Source organism: Protopterus annectens, chromosome 1.part1 (assembly GCF_019279795.1).
Source record: "Protopterus annectens isolate FY-2018-M chromosome 1.part1, PAN1.0, whole genome shotgun sequence".
In the NCBI taxonomy this organism is placed as follows: domain Eukaryota; kingdom Metazoa; phylum Chordata; order Ceratodontiformes; family Protopteridae; genus Protopterus; species Protopterus annectens.
In genome coordinates, this window is record NC_056726.1 from 1,919,007,467 (window position 1) to 1,919,034,784 (window position 27,318).

At 39.2% G+C, this 27,318-nt stretch overlaps 1 protein-coding gene across 2 annotated transcripts in view; it reads right to left on the bottom strand.

Moving 5' to 3' along the window:
* LRFN2 (leucine rich repeat and fibronectin type III domain containing 2) overlaps positions 1-27,318 on the bottom strand; it is a 4,336,860-nt gene that overhangs the window by 1,693,928 nt on the left and 2,615,614 nt on the right. The window lies entirely within an intron of this gene.

Consider the following 27,318-nt stretch of genomic DNA (forward strand, 5'->3'; position numbering starts at 1 on the left):
ACATGCTTATGCCCATTTTCATCTTCACACTTTCCCTACCAAGAGTATGTCTACTTGTATTTGCCCTTCCTGTTTAACCCACCCACTTCCCATATTTCATTTTTTCAAATAATTTATTTATTTATTGTACATTGCACCGAGTATACTTTTCTTTACTGTGTTATTATTGATGTCACTGCAGTATTTATCCTTACTTATCCTTACTATAAGGATACGAGGTTTAAATGATATGTCCAACATGGGTCGACTCAAAGCTCAGCCACTATATTTGTTATCCTAGACACTGCTAAGAGATGACTTGTGTCTGGCATACAAAGTATCCTCTGATCCAAAACTGAGGGATAAACTGCACATCAGCAAGTCAAATATCATAAGAAATACTTGGCCTAGGGATCTAAATCTCTTCTGCAACATCAACAGAACAGTTTGGAGTGACAGGTATATCTTGCATAGGCAATTGTTCTGGAACAAACTCCCAATCCACATAAAACAAAGTTCATCCTTGTCCATATTCAAGCACAACATGGATCTATGAATGGGAAGCAGTTTACCCCAGGACTGCCCCCTGTGCTACTAATGGACAGAGACAGCCACTAAATGCTTGATCCCATGCTTGGATCCCCACAACTATGGTATGATCCTAGTTATTCTCATTAGGGTAATATGTAATTATTTCAAAAGCTCTCTGACTCCAAACGCCCACCAAAACCAAAATAAAGAAACAAGTCCGCTGATCAGCACAATAAAGGTGTATCCTCCAATAAAGTCCAAAAAATGACACCCTACTGCAGCTTGTTGAGTATGCAGAACTTGACAAGATGAAAGAAATACATGTTTTTCTTGTTTCACCCTGACATCTGAAGACTAGCTGAACCTAGTGACTCTCCTCTTTTTTTCATGATTCTGAAAGCAATTACCCTGGATTGGATTCAGTATTCCAGAGGAGATTAAGATTTATTGTGCTGATCAGCGGACTTTTTTCTTTATTTTAATATGTAATTATTGACTATGGGATGGGTAAGGCCAAACTACAAACACATGTGATGGGTTATTTTGAGCACAAAAGAGAAATTGGCTAAACTTTAAATGGCATGCAAGGGCAACTAGCCAGTGCTATCCTATGAACCTATAGCACAACAGATGCTAATACACAATGCATGCATGTATGCACTTATGCCAGAATATAAGTGAGAATATATAGATAGAAAGATTAATGATGTAGTGTACTTAATTCATTTTTAAAGTTAGCAGAATTTATAATAGTCGAAGTAATCGGTCAATAATTGACTCAGAATACAAGCTCAGAATGCAACTGCTTGAAAATTAACTTTACAGCAAAAGAAAAGAGATAAAAGAAACATCCTGTTCAGGTTTCACAGTGTTTTTGCATTTGCTATCTTTCTCCAGGACTGCTGATTACAGTAGCTATACAACACCTTAAACTGGACAATGGATGTGGTCAGTTTGGTTGCTGCTGATGTCAGATTAATCTCTGATGTTTTTTCTTAACATTAATATGTGTCAACTTTCTTTTCAGTTCTATATATTATTTATTATATTTATTTTTATATAACTTCTCTTGTTCTAGAAACTGAGACTTGAAACTCTGTTCTATGCAGAAATAAGTGTTCTGTGTCTCTGTACGACATGGCAATTACACCCACATCACTAACTCTTTATAGTTTCATGCATTAGATCACTGCAGCCAAAAGAAAAAAGCAAACCTCTACTTCAGTGTGATCTCAGAGGGGAAGGGCCATTACATTTTTTGTACAGAACAGGCTTTTCTAGGATTATATACCTCCACAGTTCCCTCATTTTTAGTTATAAAAGCACATTTTTTTTGATCCATTGCGTTCAGGTACAAACTATTCAGTTAGAATGGATTCAGACATGTCTCTTTTTCACTTATGAATAACAATATGCAGGTCCACAAGACATATGTGTGATGTACAATACTGTTTCAGCCATCCCTGCATCTGTGTATCAACATATTCAGTATGTTGTTTAAGCTGCTGTAATTCTTTAGCCTTCTAAAACCGTAGTGAATAGTCTTTACATATCAGTAAATGAATGTTGCTGCCTAAAGACTTAGCTAGTTTACCTAGCTGTTTTATCTTACCATTAAACAATTGCCCCTATAACTCTAATGTTCAGACTCTGCTAATCCATTTGGAAAATCACTTCAGAAGCACCCCTGGCACTACTGTGTGTCACAAGCACATACTTTATAAAGTTAAAGCTAAACATCTTCTCTGGCTGTCAAAAGACACAATTCACCTACTAAAAAGAGAGATAGAGCTTGGTTTCTCTATCAAAATAGTCACAGTAAAGAGAATCTCTGTACCTATCTACAGCTGAGGAACCAAACTAAAAAACAAATTAAACAGGACAAAAGAACCTACTTCCAAACTAAACAGCTAAAATACCAGAATAATGCTAAAAGAGTCTAGCAAACAATTAACCTCCTTCTTAACCAAGGAAAACCCACTACCCCAGTTCCAACAATGACCAACCAAAATGTCTGCATATTAGCACAATTTAACTCCTACTTTATTAACTCAGTAACCTCTCTACTCGACAAAACCCCTAATACATCTCTGACCATACCTGAAACTTTCAAAAACAATTCTACCTTTTTTCATCTCAAGCCAATCCAAACAAGCTATGTAAAAACTTTACTTTCTAATTTAAATCCTTGCACATTATCTGCAGACCACCTACCTGGTGATTTTCTGCAGCTGGCTGCTGCCTCCATCGCTTACCCTATATCCATTCTCATCAACCATTCTATCTCCGAACAATGTGTACCTCTCCTCTGGAAAATATCTCACATAATATCCTTACATAAAGGCGGTCCCTGTACTGACATATCCAACTATAGACCCATAGCTATTCTGTCTCCACTCACTAAAATCTTAGAAAAATGTATTCACATAAAACTCTTAGACTACTTTCTGTCCAAAAAAACTATTGAATAATAAAATCCATGGCTTCCAGCCAAGGCATAGCACCGGTACAGCTCTAATCAGCTTTACTGATACCTTAAATCTACTTAAAAACAAATACCAATTAGTGTCTGCTACCTTCCAAGACATGTCAAAAGCATTTAGGTTCATAGGTTCATAGGTGTGTACTAGGCTAATGGCCCTGGAGCTTTTACAGGCCTAGCCCATATGATTACCCTGGCATCTTGCCACCCAACCTTTGTTCCCAGTGCCTCTCTATCAAGTAGAGCCACTCGAGTGATCCCCGGGGTGAACTTTCTATTACCCATCCAGTCATTAAGATTTCTCTTGAAGAGGGACAGTGAGGTGTTCTGCTTACATGTATGGGAAGTCTATTCCAGAGCATGGGCAGTCTCTGGGTGAGGAACCTGTCCCTCCAGTATGTTCTGTTGATTGTGGTAATGAGGTTGAGGTCTCTGAAGTGTGTGGTGTGGAGGGATTGGGATTTCTTTAGATGTAGCATTTCTTATAGAGCTGGGTCAGACATGGCTTTGTAAGTCAAGCAGAGATCGTCTCTAAGTAGGTGATATGAGACAGAGAATAGTTGGAGTCTTTTGAGTTTGTCCGTATAGGACATGTGTTTATTGCCTAGGATCCTCTTTGTGAGGTACTTCTGTGTCCTCTCCAGCTGTTGCATTTGACACTGTATCACATCAAATACTCCTTAATAAACTAGCTTGGTATCACTCCAGCCCAGAAGTCGTAAAATGGTTTCATAGCTACCTGTCTGACACAAAACAGGCCACTTTATGGGACAATATACTCTCCCCCAAACTCCCTATAAATGTTGGAGTCCCAAAAGGTTCAATCCTGGGGACCATTGCTATTCACAATTTTTACTAATAACATTAACATCACAGCTAACTCAGCATCAATTGTACAATATGTTGATGATGCTTCCTTAATCTGCTCTGCCCCCACTATCACAGAACTCCAAGAAAAAACTCAAGCAGCCTTCCATAACATTGAAAATTACCTAATAGTGCATCAACTTTTTCTTAACCCCCAAAAAACAAGCTTATGGTTTTCCAGCATAACCCAACAGCTAACAATCTACCTCTTATCTATATTTCTTATTCCAATGGCACTAAAATTGAACCCGTTAGACATACAAAATTACTCAGCGTCACAAAGGATAGTGGACTTAAGTATGACAAACACCTTGCACTAACTATTAAAAAGGTTCATGTCAAACTGCTTCACTCCATAGAACTAAAGCATATCTCACTGATTATGCTATACTCTCAACAGTTAGAATCTATCTATTATCATCCCTTCTATACTGCTCTCAAATATTTACCAGTCTTCGCAAAACTGACCCAAATAGTAATCTTGGTATAACAAAATTGCCAAATTTACTACCAATCAGTCTCAAAGATCTCATCATTGTACCGCCCTCCTCCAGCTAAATAGATTAGAGCTGCCTCATCTTCTCACCCTGAATCAACTACTAACTGCTCACACAGTGTTATACAAACCTGACAACTGCCAAGCACTATCTAATCTTGTCCAGTCCTACAATAACCTAACATCCCTTAGGCCTCCTGATAAAACACTGTTAAATGTTTTTAAAGCACAAACTCTCATGGCATATCCTTGTACTCTCATATCATTGCCAAACAATGGGACTCTCTACCACAGCATATTCTGTCCATCAATAATACACATATATTTAAATTAAAAATATTCCTAATGGAATATTTCTCTAAACATAGACGTTGCTCCTGTTTCCACTCAGGCTAAACACTTTAACCCATAAATATCTAATATCCTTTTTTCCCATTTCTCTATACTTCTGGGCTATTTAAGTCTTCTTACTCTCAAAATGTGACTTCTTATCCTCAGGAGAAGAAAAAAACATGTATGGTACAACTGTTTTATTGTTTGATGTGACCACCATTGTTACTTTTTATAGATACTATGTTCAGAACCTTGCAATTTGAATTTCTATCTGTATTTTTATTTTTATGTACTATCATCAGTGTAATAGTTACATGTCAAATATAGAAAAAAAAATGTAATCCTTCTTGAAGCTTTTCTCAGCGGGTCTCCACTGAAAACGGGCTTCTACCCTGTTAACAAATGAAAATAAATAAATAATAATAAATAGATAAATTATACTCCTTAGTTTTAGTTTAGAATCTATATAGAATGTCATACGAGTCTTGAGGTGTAATCTTGCTTGTTCTTCTTTGCTATACATCACCAAACACTCTAAGAAACAGTGGTAAAACAAACACCCACGCAATAAACCTAATCCTGTAGTACCACATAAACAACATCAGATGGCATTAAAGATTCCTAACCCAATGTGTTTGGAGCAGTCTGCCTATAATTGGCAAGCAGAGTACTTCCCTAACAACCTTTAAAACCAGTCTGGATAAGTAGTTGCAGATTTTCCCAAGAGATATGAAGAGAACGTCTGCTTAGTGGGGGATATTTTTAGTGTTCCACTGGTATTATAATGCACTTGAGCTTCTTGATGGCTTCCATAACTGTAAGCTTAGTAAGAACTTATAGACATACAATTGATGCTCCTCAGTGCTATCCTGGTCCATTTTTCTCATCATCTTCATCTCTCCAGCCTTGCCATTTAAAAGATGGCACACACAAAGTATACTTTCTATTTTCTTCTTTCCTCCGTGTCTGAGGTATGCCACATCTCAGGAAGAACAGATTATTTAATAAATAAGGAGTTCTCATCTGCACAAATATAAATTATATAAATCAATATATAAACACTTTTTGTTTTATTGGAATTATAGAAGAATGCATTATAAACTCTATATTAAGATTACAAATAATATTTATTTTCTTTCAATATTGCTTTGTAAATATTGTAAATAGTTTATGTTTTATTCTTTTTATCTGTATTAATATTTTGTTAAATTTACATTTGTTCTGTTTACTACATTTTCAATGTAATCAAATATGTAAAAATTCTAGAATAATCTTTAAGCAAAAAAAAAAAAAAAGAAAGTACATTTTAATATAGCCAAGCCCATTTGTTAACGGGAAAAGTAATCTGGTCTTCCCAATGTCTACAGCCATGATTTGAGTCACAAGGGATAAATGTAGTATGCATAGTTTATAGACAATCTGCATGTCTTTGTGAAGAAAGCAGTAAGTATAGGATGTGTAGACAACTCATGCAGACACAGCCAGATACAATGAATTTCATCCAGATACTTATTAGATGCCAGGATTGAATCATGGAGTTGTAAGGCAAAGATAATTAACCACTAAGCTATGGTGATACCCAAAGAAACACAGTCCAAATAAAGACAATCAAAGAATTGCTGATCTATGTAATTCATATAATAATGACTATGTTTGAGCAGTTATGTTAATTGTGTTTTTTACAAATAATTAATAAATCTGTAACATTTATGCATCTAATGAAATACTATGGAACACTGTTTCCTAATCAAAGGCTTTAAACATAAGTAGATGAGAAAAACAAATATTTTCTTGGAGGCATAAATAGGAAGTGTCATGTGGTAAATTAAATTGAAAAGTGACAATAACATAATCAGAATGGCATTAACTGGATTATCCAAAATGCAACATTACCTGTGAACACGGAATTAGAGATTTTCTCCTTAGGCAGCATGTCTGGTTGTCAGTAAACCATTTTATTTAACAGAGTATTTTTGCACCTAGTGATTTCTCATTGGAATAATATTACAGATGTCTTGGGGTACACAGCTACTTACTAGATTTCAATGAACCGTACAACATTGTAGAAATAAGACTTTGTTCACAGGGTAATTTATTATATTTGGAGAGAATGTCAGTAATGTCCAGTTTTCCTCTTGGAGATGCAGTGTATGGCTACAGCTGTTGAAGGTAATTAATTTTGGTGAGTTACTTTGTGAGAAGACACTGCTCAGCTTTTAGAATATAGCATCATGCCAGAGAACTGCTGTTTGTTTCTCATCTGCATCATCTACATTTTCAGGCATGGATTTAGCTAAGGCTTTTCCTAATTGAGTTTACTAGCCTGAAGTTTTCAGTTGGTCAGTTAGCAGATTGAAGTATTTGTTCTTTATTGTCTGCTCTGCTTTGACAATTTTGCTGAAACTGTGACTTTGGTGGCTAAACTTATTTATCACAGTTAAATGCATTAATAACAGAGGCTGCTAAGAACTCTTTTACTGAAAAATCTGTATTGCACTCATTAAATTAGTGTGCACTCACATTCTCTTACTTTTACTAAAACATTTCAAACTCTGTAATTGCATTTGATGGTGACTTGTGACACATCAAGTGAGCTAATTGCCTTTCTATATTAAGGAGCATGACAAGTTATCTATGACTGTTAGCATTGTTTAATGAGGGAAGAGGAAACTGTGAAACAGTGTGGGCTGGTCCCAAAGCTGCAGAATGTCTGTCACAGTATTGTTCAGTGTTCTGTAACTAGGAGCTCCTTTAAATGTAAAATTATGTATCTAAACATCTGCATACATACTGATCAGTTTGGGGACCATTGCTAAGGCTATTTTATTCTTTTTAATTCCATGTCAGGGTGGGTGCTACCACTCTTCTGTCTATCCACAGATTGCGGTATATTGCTACAAAATGTATACTTTAGTGTTCAAAATTCATTGCAACAAACTTCATTTATCAGTTTTCTGTAGACATGCTATTCTCAACCTCTACTTGAATAATGCCATTCAAGACACATGGAAAAGTCTGATGGAAAACACATACTCTCCTCCCCAGTCATGTCTGGAGGTCCCACACTGGGACTTATCTGTATACATTTGTGTTAATAAATTAATACAAAGTTCTTGTTTTATTCTGCAGTTTTACTACATGTGGTACTCTCTGAGCATTTAAAACTTTTCTCGTACAAAAGATAGTAGTCATTCAGGACACTGTAATTAACAATAACTGAAAGAGGGTGTGGGTATATTGAGGATTTACCTATGGTTGGTATGGTTTTGTCACCAGGGTGAAGCCGGATTGATTAAACAAATCCAAATGTGGATAAAACCTCATATACCCACACCCACAAGATGGTTTTTGCTATCATACCATGACATTATTTATGAAAGAAATTGCTTAATTTTCTTAAACATTTCTTTGTATAACAGCACAGTAGTATTCTTATAAGTTGTTTCCTCTTTTTTTGGTGTTTGTTGATGTACTGCACATATGTGTGTGGGACTTACGTTCCCATGATTACACAGTACATCAATGCTGTTGAAAACAAGCAACGGAGAAAGTAAGATCTCTGCTGCTTTTTTTGTTTTTTTTTTTATCTAAAAATTTCAGACAGTTAAGAGGTACAAGAGACAGGGCAGAAATACAAAGAAAATCAGGTACTTTTCTTTAGGTTTGCAGAGAGTACCTGATTTCTCTTGTATTGCGTAGCCCTCCATACATACTTCTTAACCTCTTAGCTCAAGAAATGTAGACAAAGCCTTATATAACAGGGGACAATGGCCCCACAATAGGGACAGATTGTAAATGTTACTCATAAACTTAGAAAGATAATCGGATAACAAGATTTGCATTATCGTGCATTGCCTGAAGGATATGAAGTCTGAAAGTGAAGTGGATATCATTATTTAGTGACTTCATTCCTCAGTAATTTGTTGGAAAATCACAATTGTTTTGAGGACAGGCCAAAATATATGAGGCAGAAATCTGGACATTTTATATGAAAACCTGGGCACTTGAGACTGGACACCTGACTCCAGACAAGCGAAGAAGCCGACATCATGAATCATGCAGAGAAGATCGAAGCCAGAGAGAGAAATCAGCGAAGACCAACACCAAGAACGTTGGGAAAAGAGAAGAATGACACGACACGGATGAACACCAACGCCGCGAGGACAATCTGTGTGGAAAGTGGAGTGGTAGCAGAAGAGTCTGGGTGCGGGCAGGTGGGTTAAGTGAGGAGGGTGAGGGAAGGGGAGGGGGGAGGGGGAGAGTTAGAGGGTGAGGGGGTATAGGGGGTGAGTGGTTAGTTAGAGTTAGGTGAGTTAGGGGGTTGGGGTTAGAGGGTGTAGGTTAGGAGTTAGGGTTAGGGGTGGCGGGTTTAAGTGGGAGGTATAGTAGGGGGTTAAGTAGTTAGGTAAGTGGAGTTAGGTTAGGGTTGTGGGTTTAGGTAGGTAGCGATATGCGTAGACTTAGGGTTAGGGTTAGGGTTTTAGGTTAGGGGTGGGTTAAGTGTTGGTTTGCTTGTGTTGTGTGTGTGTGTGTGTGTGTGGGTGGTTGGATGTGTTTTTGTTTTGTTGGGTTTGGGTTTCGTTTGGTGTGTTCGGTTATTTTATTTTATGTGTATGTTGTTTGTTTTTGGTTTATGGACTGTCAATATGTGTGTGTGGGTGGTTGGTTTGTGTGTGTGTGTGGTTTCGATTATGTCAGGTAGAACCCTTGAGACATATGCTTCTGTTGCATATACTAACAGAAGAAAGTCTGGCTGCTCAGTAGTACTTCAGCAATAGACTTTTTTTTGTTGGTATATACTCAGTTTACAACGTGCACACATGGTTGAGCTGACCTATCAGCGTGCACATTTTTGAACAGTAATGAGCTATCATTGTATAATAATACTTCAACTTTACTTAACATGGAATATTTGTTTTCTGCTTTTTACTTTAATTTCTGCTTTGCCTGTCAATTACTCCTGCTAAGTTTTTCTATAGAGTTTTGTAACTTATAAGCTAAAACTATGTGGTTTTATGAAATTGCTTATGCAGCTACAAAATTAGTCCATTTTCTCATTCGAATAATCACTTTCTAGTGAGTTTCTTGCAAACAGTTCAGCAGAATTCTGCAATGCCTAAATTTTACTTATAGACAAGGAAATTAATTTAATTAATTCAGGAAGATCATTTACATCAGAAGGCTATTTTATTTACATGTTCTGTGCACAAGATCACACAACTTAGAAAATTGGGAAGCAAAGCAATTCACATCTGCTAAGGCTATTTTGGTGAAACACAAATGTAAAACTTGAACCAGAAAAGAATATTCAAAACTCCATGCAAGTGCACGGTTTGAAAGCAGCAATTGGTCACCATGAATTAAGAAGAAAAAAATCAACCACTTTCAATCTATCTTGCTCTTTTAAAAATAGTGGCTTTCCACTTAGCTAAAAATTAAGTTACCCACTTTCATATCTAAGTGCTTAATGTATACTGCAGTGTTTAGGATAAACCATTTTTTCATCTTACCTTTAGACATCTATTGCAGGATCACCAGTTATTGGAGAGCCCACATTCTGCCTCTCACTAGTCATCTTGGGATTAGTGCTTAGTTCATACTGCAGTGTTTAGGATAAACCATTTTTTTCATCTTACCTTTACACATCTATTGCAGGACCACCAGTTATTGGAGAGCAGTAGCCATTCATGCGAATCCCCTCTTTTCATCATTCTTGACAAGCTAATTCTTTGTTTTCAGTAAGTACTGCTTGATTTGTTTCTAACTTCAGAATATCTGCCTAAAACTTCATCCTTAAATTTTCAGGGTCTGTGTATTAGTTTCCCTCCAGTGTTTGGCAGTGCTCTGTATAGACTCCGACACCTTAAGTGACATTTTTTTCCTATAAAAACACAATTGACATTTCTCCAATAACCTAGTTGCACACAGGACAACTAGTTTGCAGTGACAAGCACTTTCCCCATAAGTTGCAAATCAGATACTCCTGACAGTGACTGATATTCTCACTCCAACTGTCTAATCAATAAAAAAGGGTCTGTTGCCATGGAAATGAACTTTCCTACTGTCTCCGTTTTTGGCTTGGAGGATATGGGCATCATGAGGCAATACAGAAATTGCCTCATGTTTTATGACAACCAGTTAATTTTACACAAACTGATATGGTATGTGAGAGATGTATTTATACAGTGTCACTGGAGGCAAAGCACTCACATAAAAGTACTCCTAATGTCAATAAGGTTGACAGTAGTACACATGCTGCAACCATCATGCACAATGCAAAGCAAACATATCGACCCACATATACTGAGTCACTTAATTGTAACCTTCCTGAACCACAAAGACCTCCTGGATGAAGTACACATAAGTATCATCAGTAGCCCCAAATATACTCTTTCAAAACAACACCCACATCAACACATAGAGATACATCTCATGGAGCCTCTACATTTAAACCCATAAGGCAAGCTATGGAACAATCCAACATTCTAGTCATTTGAGACTCCATTGTGAGGTACACTGATGTCCCTCTCACCTGGCTGAGTAAGGAGAAAGTCATGGTCAGCTGCTTATCAGGAGCTAGGATCCTCCACATTACACAGGCACTCAGGTCATTCAACCACAATTACCAATATGACTCAGTCATAGTACATGTGGGAGTGAATGACCTGAGATATGCCACACTAGGCTTTATGAAGACAGACATCATGGGGCTCTGGTAATATGCTGGTATGAGCCTAGCATTGATCAGCATATTACCTTCTCCAATAATGATGCCACAATATGAACAAAAGATAATTGACTTTAATAATTGGCTTAGTTTTTGGTGTCATTCTAAGAGGGTGCAAAATTTATCAGCATGGAAGGAGATGTTCAACAGACCTTGCTGCTTTGCCAGTGATGGTCTGCACCTCTCCCCTCTAGACTTTCCAATATTAGCTAAAACATTGTCTTTCCCCATAGTGCCTTTTTGTGGAAATGCCAAACCTAAAGTACTTCCGACATAGCACATCAAAAACAAGAAAATCTAAAGGTATTACTGCTCAATGCTAGCAGTTTAAACAAAAACTACACTTCCTAGAAGCTTTCTTTACCCTAGAGAATGATGAAGTCTGTGCGGTCACTGAAACATGGTTTATAGATGTGAAGATCATACCAACAGTGTTAGGTTATAATGTCTTCCACAAATTTAGGCCATCTACGTCACAGGCAGGGACTAAAGGCGGAGCTGTCCCTATTTACTTCAAAGATAAATATACATCAAGGCTGGAAAAACACAACAATGCACTTGAGCAGCTCTATGTTCAAATCAGCATAGGCAAAATACATTGCGACTTCCTTGTAAGCTACAGGTCCCCCTCCATAACCCAGGAAACCCATACCATGTATTTAAACTTATTAGAAACATTAACCATCCAACCCAAAACCGTATTCATAGGTGATTTTAATTACCCCACTATTAACTTGTAATCCTATATGACACCAAATATACATGCACAAAGACTGCTGGATTTTATAAACACAAACTCCCAGGACCAGATAGTCAATACACCAACCAGGGGTACAACCAACTGGATCTGGTCCTCACTAATATGGGAGGCTGCTGCACACCCCCTATTGTAATGCCTTCCCTGGTAAGGTCAAACCACAAAATGGTCTCCTCTAAAGTAAAAATAAACCCTGGACCCCCAGCTAAACCAGGAATATTAAGGAACTATTCTAAGGCTAACCTCCTGCCATTAAATGAGTACCTGGCAAAATGTCAAGCCCCATAAACCATGAGAAAACTGCTACCTATGCAGAACTGTTCACAGAAACAATTTATACGCATGTTAATAGCTGCATAGAGGCAGCTGTACTCACCATGAAGAAGTACAGAACTAACTTCAAAAACAAGCCACCCTGGTAGAATCACAAAATCAATAGGCTGTATAACAGCAGGAAGAAAATCATGGTAAAAATTAGGAGGTGCAGCACCCAGCAGGATAAAAGCACTCTCATTAAACTAAACAAACAACTCAGAGAACAAATCAAGTCTACCAAAGCCAAATTTGAGGTTAGTTTGACCTCCCAGGCCAAGGACAACCACAAAGCATTCTTTAACTATGTCCACAACATCAAAGGCAATACACAATTGCATGCACAACTCATTGTAAATGGAGCCACCTATACTGAGCCAGAAGACATAGAAAACTTCCTGGCTGATAAATTCAGCTCCAACTTTACCCCTCTCTCTCCTTCAACCTTCCCTCAGGAAATATCATCAAATATAACTTCCCCTAGTATCACAAGGGAACAGGTCCTTAATGTTCTTTCTAAGACCAGGAACACTGGATCAATGGGCCCAGACAATATCCCAGGATGCCTTCTAAATATTATGACACAGGACCTATCAGGGCCTCGGGAATTACTAATTAACTGTACCCGCCAAACAGGTTTCATGCCTCATGAATGAAGAAAGGCAGCAGTCATCCCTCTGCACAAAAGTGAGACATCTACACACCCTGGAAACTGCAGACCCATAATGTTTTACTATTCTCATATGTAAAGCTATGGAAAGAATTATCATGGAGATGGTCAACAGATATATAGTAAACCTCCAGACACTGGATCCAACCCAGTTTGGTTTCATCAAGGGCAGATTATGCCTACTTAACCTTGGGGACTTCTTTGAGAAGGTCACTAAAGCAATGGATGAGGGTAAAATTGTTCACATTGCCTAGTTTGACCTGGCCAAGGCATTTGACAGAATACCTCACTCGGGCATTGTTGACAAACTCAGGGGGGTAGGTAAAAACCCATATGTCACCTGGTGGATAGCCAACTGTCTCACAGATAGGACCCAGGAAGTTAGACTTGAAGAGTCCACCTCTACAAAGAGGCCAGTCACAAGTGGAGTCCCTCAGGGATTAGTCCTTGGCTGCTCCTTTTTGGCATTTACTTCTCAGAAGCTAAGGCTAATGTCAGTGGTCTCTGGCTGAGTACATTTGCAGATGATTACAAATTAGGAGCTGTCATTGAATCTCACACTGACACAAATGTTCTCCAGGAGGGGCAGACACCGACAAACAACTGGTGTCAAAGCGATGGACTAAAACTAAATGCCAAGCAATGCATAATAGTATCCTTTGGGATGTCATCCATCCCTGGTAACTATCACATTGACAACATACTCCTTAGAATTGACCCAGTAATCAGCGACTTAGGGACACACATAGATACAGTAGTAATCTAGCCTTTGACCATAATGTGTCTACAGTGGTGAGCAAATCATTATATATTGCACAAATTATAAATAAAGGTGTGGTATCTAAGTCCAAGGAAAGTGCAGTTGTGTACACTTACCATAAATGTAGATGTTTGAGTGTGTTCACTGTTGCAGTCATCACTTGTGGCTTATCTCTGCTGGGTAGCCCTCGGCTGGCCCGAATACCAAAGTAAAGGATTTCCAACCTGCGTTGGCTGCAGGTCACCTTAGACTGACGTCAGGTCATCAGGGCTATAAACAGAGGCAGCAAACGCCATAAAATCAGGGTTTTTCTTTTGCCCCAACCTATAGGAGCCCTGCCAAGAAGGCCAACCTGGGGTAGCCCTTTAGGAATAATGTAACTAAAACAAGAACAGGGGGAAGTAGGGAGGGAAACAGGACTGCAGCAGTGAATACACTTGAACATCTACATTTATGGTCAGTGTACACAACTGTACTATGTTCTTCATGTTTCACTGTTGCAGTCATCACTTGTGGGAAGATCCTGAAAGCTGAAAATTAGGTTGGAAGGAAGGAAAGGAAGAAGGCTTAGAATCGGATAGCACTGCTCTAAGTGGAGGACACAATGCCCTGCAAGACTGCAGAAGCAAAGCCTGCCCGGATTTGGAGTAAAGAGGCAACTGGTAGTGTTTTGTGTTGGTGTGAACAGATGTCCAGGTGGAAGCTTCTTGAATATCCTTGGTAGGGATGCCTCTGAGGAAGGTAGTGGAAGTAGATGCTGCCCTAGTGGAATGGGTTCTGACAGATTTGGGAGGTATTTTCCCATGGAAGGAGTAGCAGAAATTGAAGAAGTGAGATATCCATTTAGAAATGGTCTGCTTGGATATAGGCTTCCCCTCTGCCCCTAGGGTGAAGCTGACTAACAATTGATCAGTCTTTCTGAATGACTTGGTCCTGTCCAGATAGTATCTAAGCTGTCTTTGCACATCCAGTGTATGTAGAATCCTTTCTCCCATATTTTGTGGGTTTGGAAAGAAGGTAGGGAGATGGATAACCTGATTGAGGGTCACATCAGATACCACCTTAGGCATAAAGGTGGGATTGGTTCTAAGAGACACCTTGTCAGCATGGAAGATAATGAAGGGCTCAATGGCCATGAGGACCTGCAGCTCAGAAACCCTCCTGGATGAAGTTATGGCTAGCAGAAAGGCAGTTTTCCAAGACAGGTGCTTCATTTCTGCTGAATCAACTGGTTCAAAAGGAGGTAAAGTCAATTTTTCCAGTACATAGTTCAGGTCCCATGCTGGAGTGGATGGCCTTCTTGGTGATCTGATGTGTGACACCCCTCTAAGGAATTTCTTTAACAGGGGATGGGAAAACATAGGTAGTTCTGTAGGAGAATGCACAGAGATAGCTGAGGCATGAATTTTGATGGAGTATGATAATCCCTTTTGCATGACAGAGGCATGGGAGCTGCTAATTCCCTTAGTTTGGCACCAGGCAGTAAATCATGCCTTAAAGATATCCAGAACCTGCTTGCTCAAAGGTGGCCTGATATTCACCTCTGGGGTATAAGCCATGCGGATAGGCTGAGAGTTTGTAGATTTGGATTCAGTACTGACCATTTTTCTTGGGTTAGCAGTTTGTCTGTGAGAGGCAGGCTCACGGGTAACTCTTTGGTCAGGCTGAGAAGTAAAGGATACCAGTGCTACCTGGGCCAGTTTGGGGTAATGAGGATAGCCCTTGACCCTTCCTCCCTGATTTTTAAACTACCTTGGGAATCATTGGCAAGGGAGGGAAGGCATAGACGAGCAGTTTGCCCCAATGGAAGGAGAGAGCATCCACCTTCCAAGCTTGTGGGTAGAACTCCCTGGAGCAGAACCTGGTCAACTCTCTGTTTTCCACTGATGCAAAGAGGTCTACTTCCAGTACCCCTCAAAGGTGTGTGAAGCTGAGGAAGCTTTCCTTGTGTAGCTGCCATTTGTGGGGGTTCAGGGCACTTCTGCTGAGGTGGTCTGCCAGGGTGTTGTGCTCCCCTGGGATGTACTGGGCAATAAGATGCAGTCCCATCATGGAAGCAGGCTGCCAGATTAGCACGGTTAGATGACAAAGTGGGTAGAAGTGTGAAACCCCATGCTTGTTTATGTACCACAATGACTGTGGTGTTGTCTGTTTTGATCAAGAGCACTCCTGGAGTGAGGTGGACTCTGAAGGCTGTTATAGCCCTGTGTACTGCCACATCATTTCCTTCAGGTGGATGTGTAGGGCTAGATCCCTCTGATTCCAGGTGCCCTGAGTGCACATGTCTCCTAAGTGAGCCCCCCAGGCCATGTCTGAGGCATTTGTGGTGATGGTCTGACCTTGTGGGAGGGTGACAAAAGGCAGACCCCTGTTCAGAGTAGACTTCTGCCCTCCATACAAGTTCCTTCTGTAGGCATGGAATCAAAGGCAGCTGGTGTTCCAGTGACTGAGAATGTTGACACCATAGGTTCCTTAGGTACTATTGCAGTTTCTTCAAGTGTAGCCTGGCCAATGGCACAAAAAGGATGCAGGATGTCATGCACCCTAGTGCTTGCAAGAACTTTCTTGCTGTGAGCTATGTCCTGCGAGCGAGGTAGGAGAAGTATAGGGGGGAAAGCTCTGCTTTTCTGGAGAGATGAAGGCTCTTTGGGAGGAGGTGTCCAGGAGAACTCCCAGGAAGGTTATCTGTCTTGTGGGTTGTAATTGAGATTTTTCCTTGTTGATGGTAAATCCCAGATAGGCTAGGAGGTTTTGGACAAAAGATAGATCCTGCAGGAGTCTTTCCCTGCTGTCTGCCTGGATAAGGCAGTTATCCAGATAGGGCTAAATCTGTATGCCCTTCTGTCTGCAAAAGGCAATGACAAGAGCCAGGTATTTGGTGAAGTCTCTGGGGTTACTAGCCAAGCATTTGGTGACAACATTGGCAATAGTTTTTGAAGCGTTAGCATTTTGAATTGTGGCACTAGGAGGGACATATTTAATGTGGATAGGTCTAGAATAGGCTGCCATGTGCCCCCTTTCCTGGGTATTAGAAATAACCTTGAATAAAGCCCTTTTCCTGCTTGCTCTTCCGGAACTGGTTCCACTGCCCCTTGAGCACAGAGTTTCTGAATATGGCGGAAGGCTTCTGTTCTCTGATTTGCTGGTATGTCTGGATAACCTGGTAATTTTGTGTTCTCCTTGAAAGAGAATCTGTACCCCTGGGAAATGATATTTATGACCCATTGATTGTGATGGTTTGTGATTTGTTTTTGAATAGGGACAGCCTTCCTCCTAGCCTGAGGGTGGGGTGGGGGGGGTGAGTCATTGTCCGTCCTTGGGGTAGGGAGTGGAGGTCCACTGTCTAGGCCTCTGCTGGCTTTGGTGCTGCTGCCTGGAGGGTCTTTCTCTGCATCATTTACTTTGGCCAGTTTTGGTTTGGACAGGAAAGGAACAATGCTTGATGGGAAAGTTCCTACTGAATCTGCGAGGTTGCACCTGCAGGAAGTCTTTGACTGTCTGCATTGATTTCCCCTTATCCTCCATTTTCTTTATTTCTTCCTCTGCTTTAGTACTGAACAATTGTTCCCTATCCAAGGGGGCATCCAGAAGTCTTGATTTAACTTAATCAGGCAAAAGTTGTTCTCTCAGCCATGCATACCTCCTAATGAGTGATCCCGAAATATCAGCTCTGCTACAGGCTTCTAGAGCATTAAAGCCACAATGCAAGAAATGTTTTGCCAATGGAGAGCTGGACTGTATCAGACCTCCCAGTTCTCTGGAAGGAGTACTCTCTGGTAAAGAGGACATTTTCTGCTTTGAAAGTTCCAATGTGTTCTGCTGATATTTAAGCATGTGGAATTGGCACTCTAATGGCTAAGGCAGCTGAAGTGTATACCTCTTCTTGTCAGAGGGTATTGGGTCTCTGGAAGAACGGGCCCTAGCGCCCTTAGGTCCCTCGGTGATGACCTCTGGGTTGGCTGCAGGATTCTTGAATAAATACTTGTGTGTATCTAGTACCCTTTAGTATCTGACAGGCTTTCTGGGTACAGGATGGAGGGCATCAGGGTTGAGGCCAGACTAAAGGAAGACATCCTCCACTATATTCAGAATGGGAGGGATGGCTAGGGGTTTGTGCTGTGGTAATTACAGGAACTCTCTCAATCTCTTCTTTGATTGGGGTAGTCCTGAGCTTCCCAATGGAAGTATTTTTCTGAGGGTATTTAAAGTTTCTCCAAATGAGAGGTCCTCAGGAGGGGATGCAGAAGGAATGGATTCATTGGCATCTTAATGCTCAAAAGCAGTCAGGGGCTGATTTTCAGTGTCTGAATCCAGAAATGTTAAGTCCTCTCACTCTGGCTCTGACAGCACTTATGGAGAAAGGTCCCTTTTTTCTTTTGGCTGGAGTAGCTTGAGTCGACTGGTTTCCTCCAATGAGAGTAATTAGATCCTCAGCCATCCAAAGTAGCTGCTGAAACTGAGCAGGTTGGGAGGGAGGTAGGTGTTGACTTAGAGTAGAGGAACAGGTCTTTTTAGGAGTGGCCTTGCTTTTAGGCCTCAGAGTTTAATGAGTATGTGGGCTGTTTTGGCTGGTGGTGTGGCCATTGTTTTTTGTCTAGTGTCAGGCATGCAAAAGGCCTCCTTGGAATCTTGTGCCTGCAAAGGGGCTCCAGACCCAACCATGGGGCTGATGACCAACATGTCGGGATGAGCATTGTGATCTGTCGGTGTACCGGACTTCAAAGCAGTTTCAGCAGAGGCCTGTGATGGTTGTACGGCTGTCATCAAGGGCTGCATAGGTTCCTCACTGAATTCAGCTGTGCTAGTTGATGATAGGCTGACTGACTTCAAATTAGTGTCATCTGTGGGCCTAACCTTCTGTGGTCTATCTCTTTCCTTTTGTTTTCTCTTTTTAGGAATTCCCACAGTAGACTGACTGATGGATGCCATTTTGTGTGAGTAACTACTCTCCCTGAAATGCCTGGCTACAAAATCAGCTCTTCTACGAATGGTCCTAGCGTTAAATAAAGCACAAAACACCCAGAGACATCGTGGTCTGTGCCTTGACAAGTCACACACAGGTTATGAAAGTCTTGGTGAGTATTTGTTTTCAACAGTGGAGACAATTATTTACTTTTTCAGACATCAGTTAAGTGCAAGAAAAAGATCCCCAGTAGGGCATTTAGCTTTAGTAGATTCTTTCTTCACTCTGGCAAAGGCCGATCAACGCATTTGCAAACTGCTTCTGCTTTGGGCTCCATGGCAAGAAAGAATTATTTAATGGCGTTGGCTGCCTCTCTTTATAGCACTGATGACCTTATGTCAGCCTCAGGAGACCTGCAGCTGACGCAAGAGGGAAATCCTTTACTCTAGTATTCCAGCCAGCCAAGGTCTACCCAGCAGGGATAACCCATAAGTAATGACTGCAACAGTGAAACACAAAGAACATGTCATTATTCCACTGTATTCAGCATTCATCAGACATATCACTGAGTGCAGTGCCCCCTTTGGTATGTACCTAACCAGCATATCCAACAATTGGAATATCCACAGAGGTTCCTCGCTAAAAGAAAACAGGGTGCAATAAAATTTCCTATGCAGATCGCCTCAAGGCCCTATCCCTGCATTCTGTCTTGTACAGGCTTTTGCGGAGAGATCTGGTATACAAGGCATTGACAGACCACACTCTGATGGACATCCTGCATATCAATAAAACAAACCGCACCAGAATTACCCATTCTAAATAATTAAACCTTGGATATGATATAAATAGGTCCTGCTGGAAAGATAGGTATGTATCCCAGAGACTACTGCGTCTATGGAACAGGCTCCCCATCTATGTGAAGCAGAGTTCCTCTCTAATGCAAGTACAGCTTGGACAATTGGATAGAAAACTGGAAATTCATCCCTGGTTTGGCACCTATGTCTCTAATGGGCACAGGTAACCTGTAAATGGTTTATCACCCAAACCGCTGGTTACACTTATCAAGGGTATCAGAACTTGTCAGGGATTTGGGATGCATGTCTAGGTTTAAAAAGTTCCTTGTGGTCATTAACCTAGAAAATAGCTATGAACCTATGAAATTATGAATTAGTTCCTTTTGTTTTCATTTTGTTAAGCAGATTACTGAATGGCCAGCAACAGAACTGCAATATGAAAGTCTCGAGTATAGCGGGCAGGGGATTTGAAAGGGGTGTGGTTTAGACATACTGCACACTGCCGGGGAGTTGAATAATGTGAAGAAATCAATTCAGTGTGAACGCATTGCATTTTTTCTTATTTTATTATGTGTCTGAGTTGGTGTTATTTATTTTTGAGAAATAGAGTGCCTACTGCCTGTGGCTACAGTGCAACCTGATATGATGAGGAGGGATGATGAGGCTTGAAAGGTTCTTAAGCCATTAGCCTAGTAATCTCCCATGAACCTAAGTACCTCTGAAGAAATGAGAAATTCAAGAAGCAGGAAATAGAGTGAGTGAAAGAGAGAGTTGCAAGAAGAAAAAGAATACAGGTAAAAGCTTGTGTTATGACTGTCCGTGCTGGTACTTTATCTTCTCTTGGATTAACATTTTGAAGTCTTTATTTTTATTATTTCCTTCTAATGTGACTAGTCTTTGGATAAACGGAAGCCTTTTTCTTACCCTGCCCTTCTTTTCATGTGTTGGCAATCTTTCAGCTAACTGAAATGCAATCTTATATTCAGTAATCTTCTATGGCTCACAGTCTATTCCATCCTCCAGGAACTTCGATATCTAATCCAACAGGTCTGTAACAAAATCTATTCTTAAATAAGTAATCAGAAGATATCAGTTAACTCCCCAGTACCAAGTCACACTAGCTCATTGTCTTCTATTCTTCCAAGTGGAAATATGTGACCCTTTATATTGACCAGATAAATATGTAAATATCAAGGTATTCATTTTAACTGTTCCCTAACGAAGAGCCTCTATACAGAGTAGTGTTACTACCACTCTCAGCAAAGAAAAAGTATCTTACAAACTCACTTGTCTCTTCACTCCTTAAGTAATGAAATCAAAAACAAGGTACTGATCTGTAAACTTGAATATCTACTCCTGTCTCACTATCCACTTCTAAAAGTGTCACTATCTTTTAAAAAGCTATAGTAAGACATGTTTTATTAACACATCAGATTCATAAATTTATCATCTTAGTCTTCCTTGTTCAACAATTTCGATACAGAATCTATGCAAAACTCCACCTTTCTTTTTGTCTCCATCATCATGGTTTGCTTTCTTGCTTTCTGCCTTTTCTCATCTTTCAGCATTCATACTGCTGTTTTTGGAATTACAACATAAGATCGCATCACCCCTTTATCCCTCTTGCAACAAATGGCAGACATTTTAAATGTTTTCCAGCCTTGCTTGTTAGAAAGCAGCCACATATTGCTCCAGTGGAAATTATTTCTTTCTTGTATAGCTAGAAGTTGTCAGTGTAACTGCTGTTAACACATTTACATCCATGCATTTTCACACTTATTTCTTTACTCTCACCTGTCAATTTCTGCAGATACTAAATGAAGCAGAAGGCTATTAATCCACATGTTGTTTATAAACTGCTACATATTTAACAATTTAGGCCTAGTTTTACAAACAGCTACTACCAGCTACTACCAGCAGTAAGGCCAAACACAGGCAGAAAACTGCTAGTGGTAGCCCTTTCAGATTCAGAAACAGGACCACTACAGTGATTCTATATGGTTGGTAGAATCACTGAGGTAGGGTGTTTCCTCAGTCTGGAGGATTGGCCTATGTTTATAAGCCTGTTTTCTCCCCCTGTTTTCTCACCGTTGTGGTGACCCCTAACCGGGATAAGCCGAAAGACACAACAACAACGATTCCCTTTTAAGCTGCAAAGCTTTATCACATATTAAATTAATATGAGCTCTGTCATAACCCCTATCTATGAATTTATCTTTCATATCCTGTGCTTCATTTATGAAATCAATATCACTACTACAAATGCGGCATAATCTCTGAAACTGAGACATTGGTATATTAGTAATCATATGTTTAGGATGGCAACTACTGGCTTCTAGAAGGGCATTTTTTGTAAAAGGTTTCCTATATAGTGTTGTAACCATAGTACCATCCAACACCTTTGCAACATTTACATCCAAAAAGTCAATGGTACATGGTTCTATCCTATCCACAAATTTCATACCGAAAGAGATCAATTGGGCTGGTGGGAAAAATATAACAGAATGAATGAGGAAGCAGTAAAGAAATAAGGCAACAGGACATGGGGACAAGGGAAAGTAAGAGAAATATGGAAGGAAGGAGGAAGGGACAGTTTCATTAGGAAGAAACAAGAAAGAAATGGAAGGAAAAGGGGATAAGATGAAAGCAGGAATTAATGGAAGAATGCTGGGAGGAGGGAAAAAAGTATTAAAACCTTAATGATATTAACACTAGAATCTGACTTAATGTAAAATGAATGGTGGACATACATGAGAGAAAACCAGCTGTAGAAGAGGGAGGATGCAGAAAACCAGGAAATGAAAAGAAATGAGAGAAGGGAAAAAAAGATAGAGATAAGGAAAGGATGAGATATAGAAGAACGGTGGCAGATTGGGGAAGCTGAATGGCAAAAAGTCCTCACAATTACATACGAGATGGTGAAATTGTATGGCTAGGAGGTCTGGTATTATGAGTGTTGTATGAATGGTATCTCATACTGAAAATATTATATAAGGAGAGAAGGAATGCAAACTCCAGATGCTAGAGATGCATGGCAAAAGAGGCAGGCATGAAAACTATTTTCTGGAGTGTACCAGAGCACAAAGGATCCAAACAAAGGCTATAGAAATCTGAAAGTGGTTGAAGGTAAAATAGGGCAAAAGCTCCGAACGTTTGCATGTAGGGTATAGTGAAGGAAGGGGATACTTGGCAAAAAATGAAATGCAGCAAATAAGATTAATGGCAACAGAGATGGATAGTATAATATCCAGAAACAGGAAAACAAGTAAAGTGCCAGAAAGGGCTGGTGAACAGGAGATCCCTAGACATTTTAAGGAAAGGTATGAATCAGAAGAAAATGAGAAATGAAGGAGAAAAAGAAAGGGAAGAAGGAAATGAGGTGATAAGCTATCAGTCAAGGAAGGTGAAAAAGTAACTAGAATAGTAATGAGAATCAGGGGACCACTGACCTAAAATAAATAAGGGCACCATACATGAAGCGGCTTGCACAGTGTGAGTGTGAATGGATTTGAAAGAATAAAAGTAAACAAATGTATTCAGGAAGCTCACCAGTGTCAATGACCAAATGGTGTGTGTGTGTGTGTGTATATATATATATATACATATATTTACATATATATATATATATATATATATATATATATATATATATATATGTGTGTGTGTGTATACATATATATATATGTGTGTGTGTGTGTGTGTGTGTGTATATATATATATATATATATATATATATATATATATATATATATATATACACACACACACACACACACACACACACACACACACACACACACACACACACACACACTAATGAAATAAAATATGAGCTTGAGAACGTGATCCCAAATGAATAAAACAAACTATTTTATTAGCAGAACGCTTTCGGAGAGCACAGTGCCCCTCCTTCATCAGACAAAAAATACAAAACATTTCCTAGTAAGCTTATATACCCCAATTAACAACATAATCAATTGAAATTAACTTGAATTAAAACACCAATAAATAAATTAGTAAAACATGTTACTAAAACATATTTTTTTAAAAATACAATTTGCTCTGAAGCCAGCACATCTGTTAGTATCTTAATTTGACAAGTTAATAAACTATAACGGATGTAAATCAAGTTTCCATCCATAATTTAATACTAGAAAAACTAAAACAAAAGCTAAAATGTCTACCTTTCAGTAGAAACCAACAAAGTAAATTTCTAATTCCATTAAAACCTCACCTAACATAGCCTATATAAAAAAACTAGCAAGGTTATTATTGTTGTAAAGCATAAATAGACCATATATAAATTGAATCGTAACATAATGAGCCATGATTCTACCTTTTTGTAGATAAATATTTTAAAATACAACTGATAGAAACATGGTCATTCAAACCAGGGTGCATATAAGCACCAGTACAAATTTGCCAATCTAATTCGTCCATTTCTAATTGAATCTGCCACGGACCACCCCTAATATCCACAGTTGTTTTTCCAAGGATGGTAAATTTAAAATAGTGGTCTGCGAATTCTGTGACATGTTTTGCAAGGGCATTGTTTAAATCATGCCTATTAATGGCATATATGTGTTCATAAATGCGCTGCTTTAAATTCCTTTCGGTCTTACCAATATAGAAAGCAGCACATTTTTGACACAAAGCTACATAAACCACACTATTCGTCTCACAATTAAATTTCCCTTTTATACTAAACACTTCATTCCTAATTTTAACCTTAGGCTCAGTGCATACATGCTTACATTGTTTGCATGCTCCACATTTAGTCATGCCGAAAGCACAGTTTTTACAAGCCTGAGGTTTAAACTCACGCATGGTTTTCAGGTTACGACCCCTTCTAAAAGTAATTTTTGGGCCGTCACCCAATTTGCCACTTAAATTAGTATCATTCATTATCACAGCCCAGTTCTTATTGAACAACTTCCTGATTTCATGGTGATCAACACTAAATGTACAAAGGAAGCTAGCTCCAAAAGAACCACTAGTTTTGCTATTGTCGTATGGGCAATATTCCATCATAGGAACACACTTGAACGTGGTACCAACCTTTGAAAGAATTGGTTTATAAAAACCGGAATTCCTTTTATACGTTACTTCTGTTTTAATATTTGAGACCATAGAAAAAGGATAACCTCTATTTACAAACATTTGACATAGAAGTTCACATTCAGACAGAAAACCATCAAAATCTGATACCATCCTTGCCGCCCTAACCATTTGCCCCTTCACAACTGCCTTCTTCTGATAACTGGGATGGCAGCTAGAAAAGTGCTAAAAAGCGTTAGAATATGTGGGCTTACTATAAATAACACTCATATCTCATGTTAGTTGTGTCCTTAATAACAAGGATGTCTAAATAATTAATACTAGTTTCCTGCAAGTTATATGTAAATTCCAAAAATGTGGTCATACCGGAAATACTCGCTAAAAAGGTTGGAACTTCAGAGGGTGGTGCTTTCCAAATGAGAAACATGTCATCTTGGTACCTAGTGTACCAGGCCACGTAAGAAAATTTTTCCATCAAAAAGCATGAAATTGTTATTTAGAACAATTTCTAAAAGAGTCTCAATCAGATAAATAGTATTATCGTCAATCTTTTTGTCATGCATGAATTCACAAACCCACCTGATACCCATATCCTGTGGTATCACTGTATACAAATCTTTGATATCAATTATTAAAAACCAAAAATTAGCATCAAAGGGAATTTCATTTATATTCTGGAGAAAACTCCAAGAATCTTTACAGATCTGGTGTTCCTGATTAATTAGGGGCCTCAAAATACTGTCAATAAATTTGGCGCATAAAACAGTTATGGAGCCTCGACCATCAACTATAGGACGGAAGGGGGGGTTAGATAAAGATTTGTGAATTTTAGGGATACCAAAAAGGACTGGTAACTTAGGATCTAAAACATTCAAATATTGGTACAAATCAACATCAATAACTCTTTCAAGAAATAGGTCCTCAGTAGTTCCCCTAATCTTACCGTAAGCCATATTAACTTCATTTATACTAGCTATTTGATAAGAGTCAGTATTTAGAAGTGTCAACATTTTCTGAACATATAAAAAATGGTCCATAAAAACTAGACCACCCCCCTTATCAGGCTTCATCACCCTAATATTGCAGCTTTGCAACAAAAGTAAAAATTCACGCTGATATCTGGAAATATTGGCAGCTTGCTTGTAAGAATAGATCTTGTTTACCTTAAGAGCCCTTAAATCATATTCACACATTTTCTCAAAAAGACGTAACGTTTCATGCAAAGGGGGATTGTAAACACTAGAGACTCTAAGTGACCCAACAGTAAAGCATTTGTCGCCCATTAACATTTTTAGATTCAGTTTTCTTACGAACAGCTTAAGATCAGTAATGGTTCTGACTAAATCAAAATGCGAATCGGGCACAAAAGACAAACCCCTGGAAAAGAACTCAACCAGATCAGAGTCAGTATTGAAGGATGTGTAGTTGTAAATTCTAAAATCACCCATAGAGTCCACTAAAATTAATGGATCAATAAAATGACTCATCATCTCCTGCGATATGTTCTCCGATTCCTGGAGTTGTTCTGGTTGTTTCTCCCTTGCCCATTGGTTTGTCTGGCTTTCTTGTTCCTGGGAAAACCCTGTTGGTTACTAAAGTTTTGGTCATTAGATTCCATAGAACCTTGTGGGGGGCAGGTTATTATTAAAAAACAAATTGCTCCCATTTGTGTTCCCATTTTTATTTGTATTACTAAGTAGTCTTTCACTACAGCGAAGAGGCAAAGCCTCCTTATCCGGATTGTCCAGCACCACATTACGCTGACCATCCATCACTTTGGGTAATTCAATGTTAAAGTTTCCATAAGCTCCAGAACTTTGTAGTCTATTGTATATTGGTGGGGGACGAGGGTAAGCTTTACTAGTCCCATATTTCTCAATGTCCCTGTTAATCTTTTTCATCTTATTGTTAGTTAACTTTACCATAGTTGCTTCTATACTAGAGAAAATACGGGAAAACTCATATTTGTACCTTAAAAATTCTCCATCAGCCTTAATGTTGTTTTCAAGCACCTCGAGTTCGGCTTTTAAACTATCAATCTCTTTTTGGTACTGAAGTATTAACATATTCATAAACTCAAAACCCTGTTTGTCAAACAGGGCAAGAAGGTCCTTGTGAAACTGAGAACCTTCAACCAATCCGACCGGAAAGTGCCATTGCCGCAAACCTTTCGGATCAAGTTTTTTAACCAAACATTCTTGTAGATATGAGATTTCAAGTTGCAGTTTCCTGCACATGAAAAGTTTCTGGTCGAAGGAACCAATTAAGTTAACAATATTACTCACGTTATCTTCTGCTCCTTCGTGAACCCCATTGCCAGTCTCATTATGAAAGAAATTTGTGTGGCTTAAAAAAAACACCAATTGTAGGACACACAACTGTGTTAAAATTAGTAACAAAACTCCTCTGCATGTTGTTACTCGGACTGTCACTTCTAGGAGCTTGCCCAGGCTGAATGTCTGACGTTGTTGTATTAAGCGCCGAAGCTGTATTTCTGACTTGGGTGGAACCTGAAACGTTTGCTGGCACCTGATTCAGTTCCTCAAGATACGCTAATAAAGGTGAAACAGGAGTGTGGCTTCTTAAAGGAGCAAACGCTCCAACCGCTTGCAAAGAATCCATGCGTTGGGTTAAATTATCCATGCGATC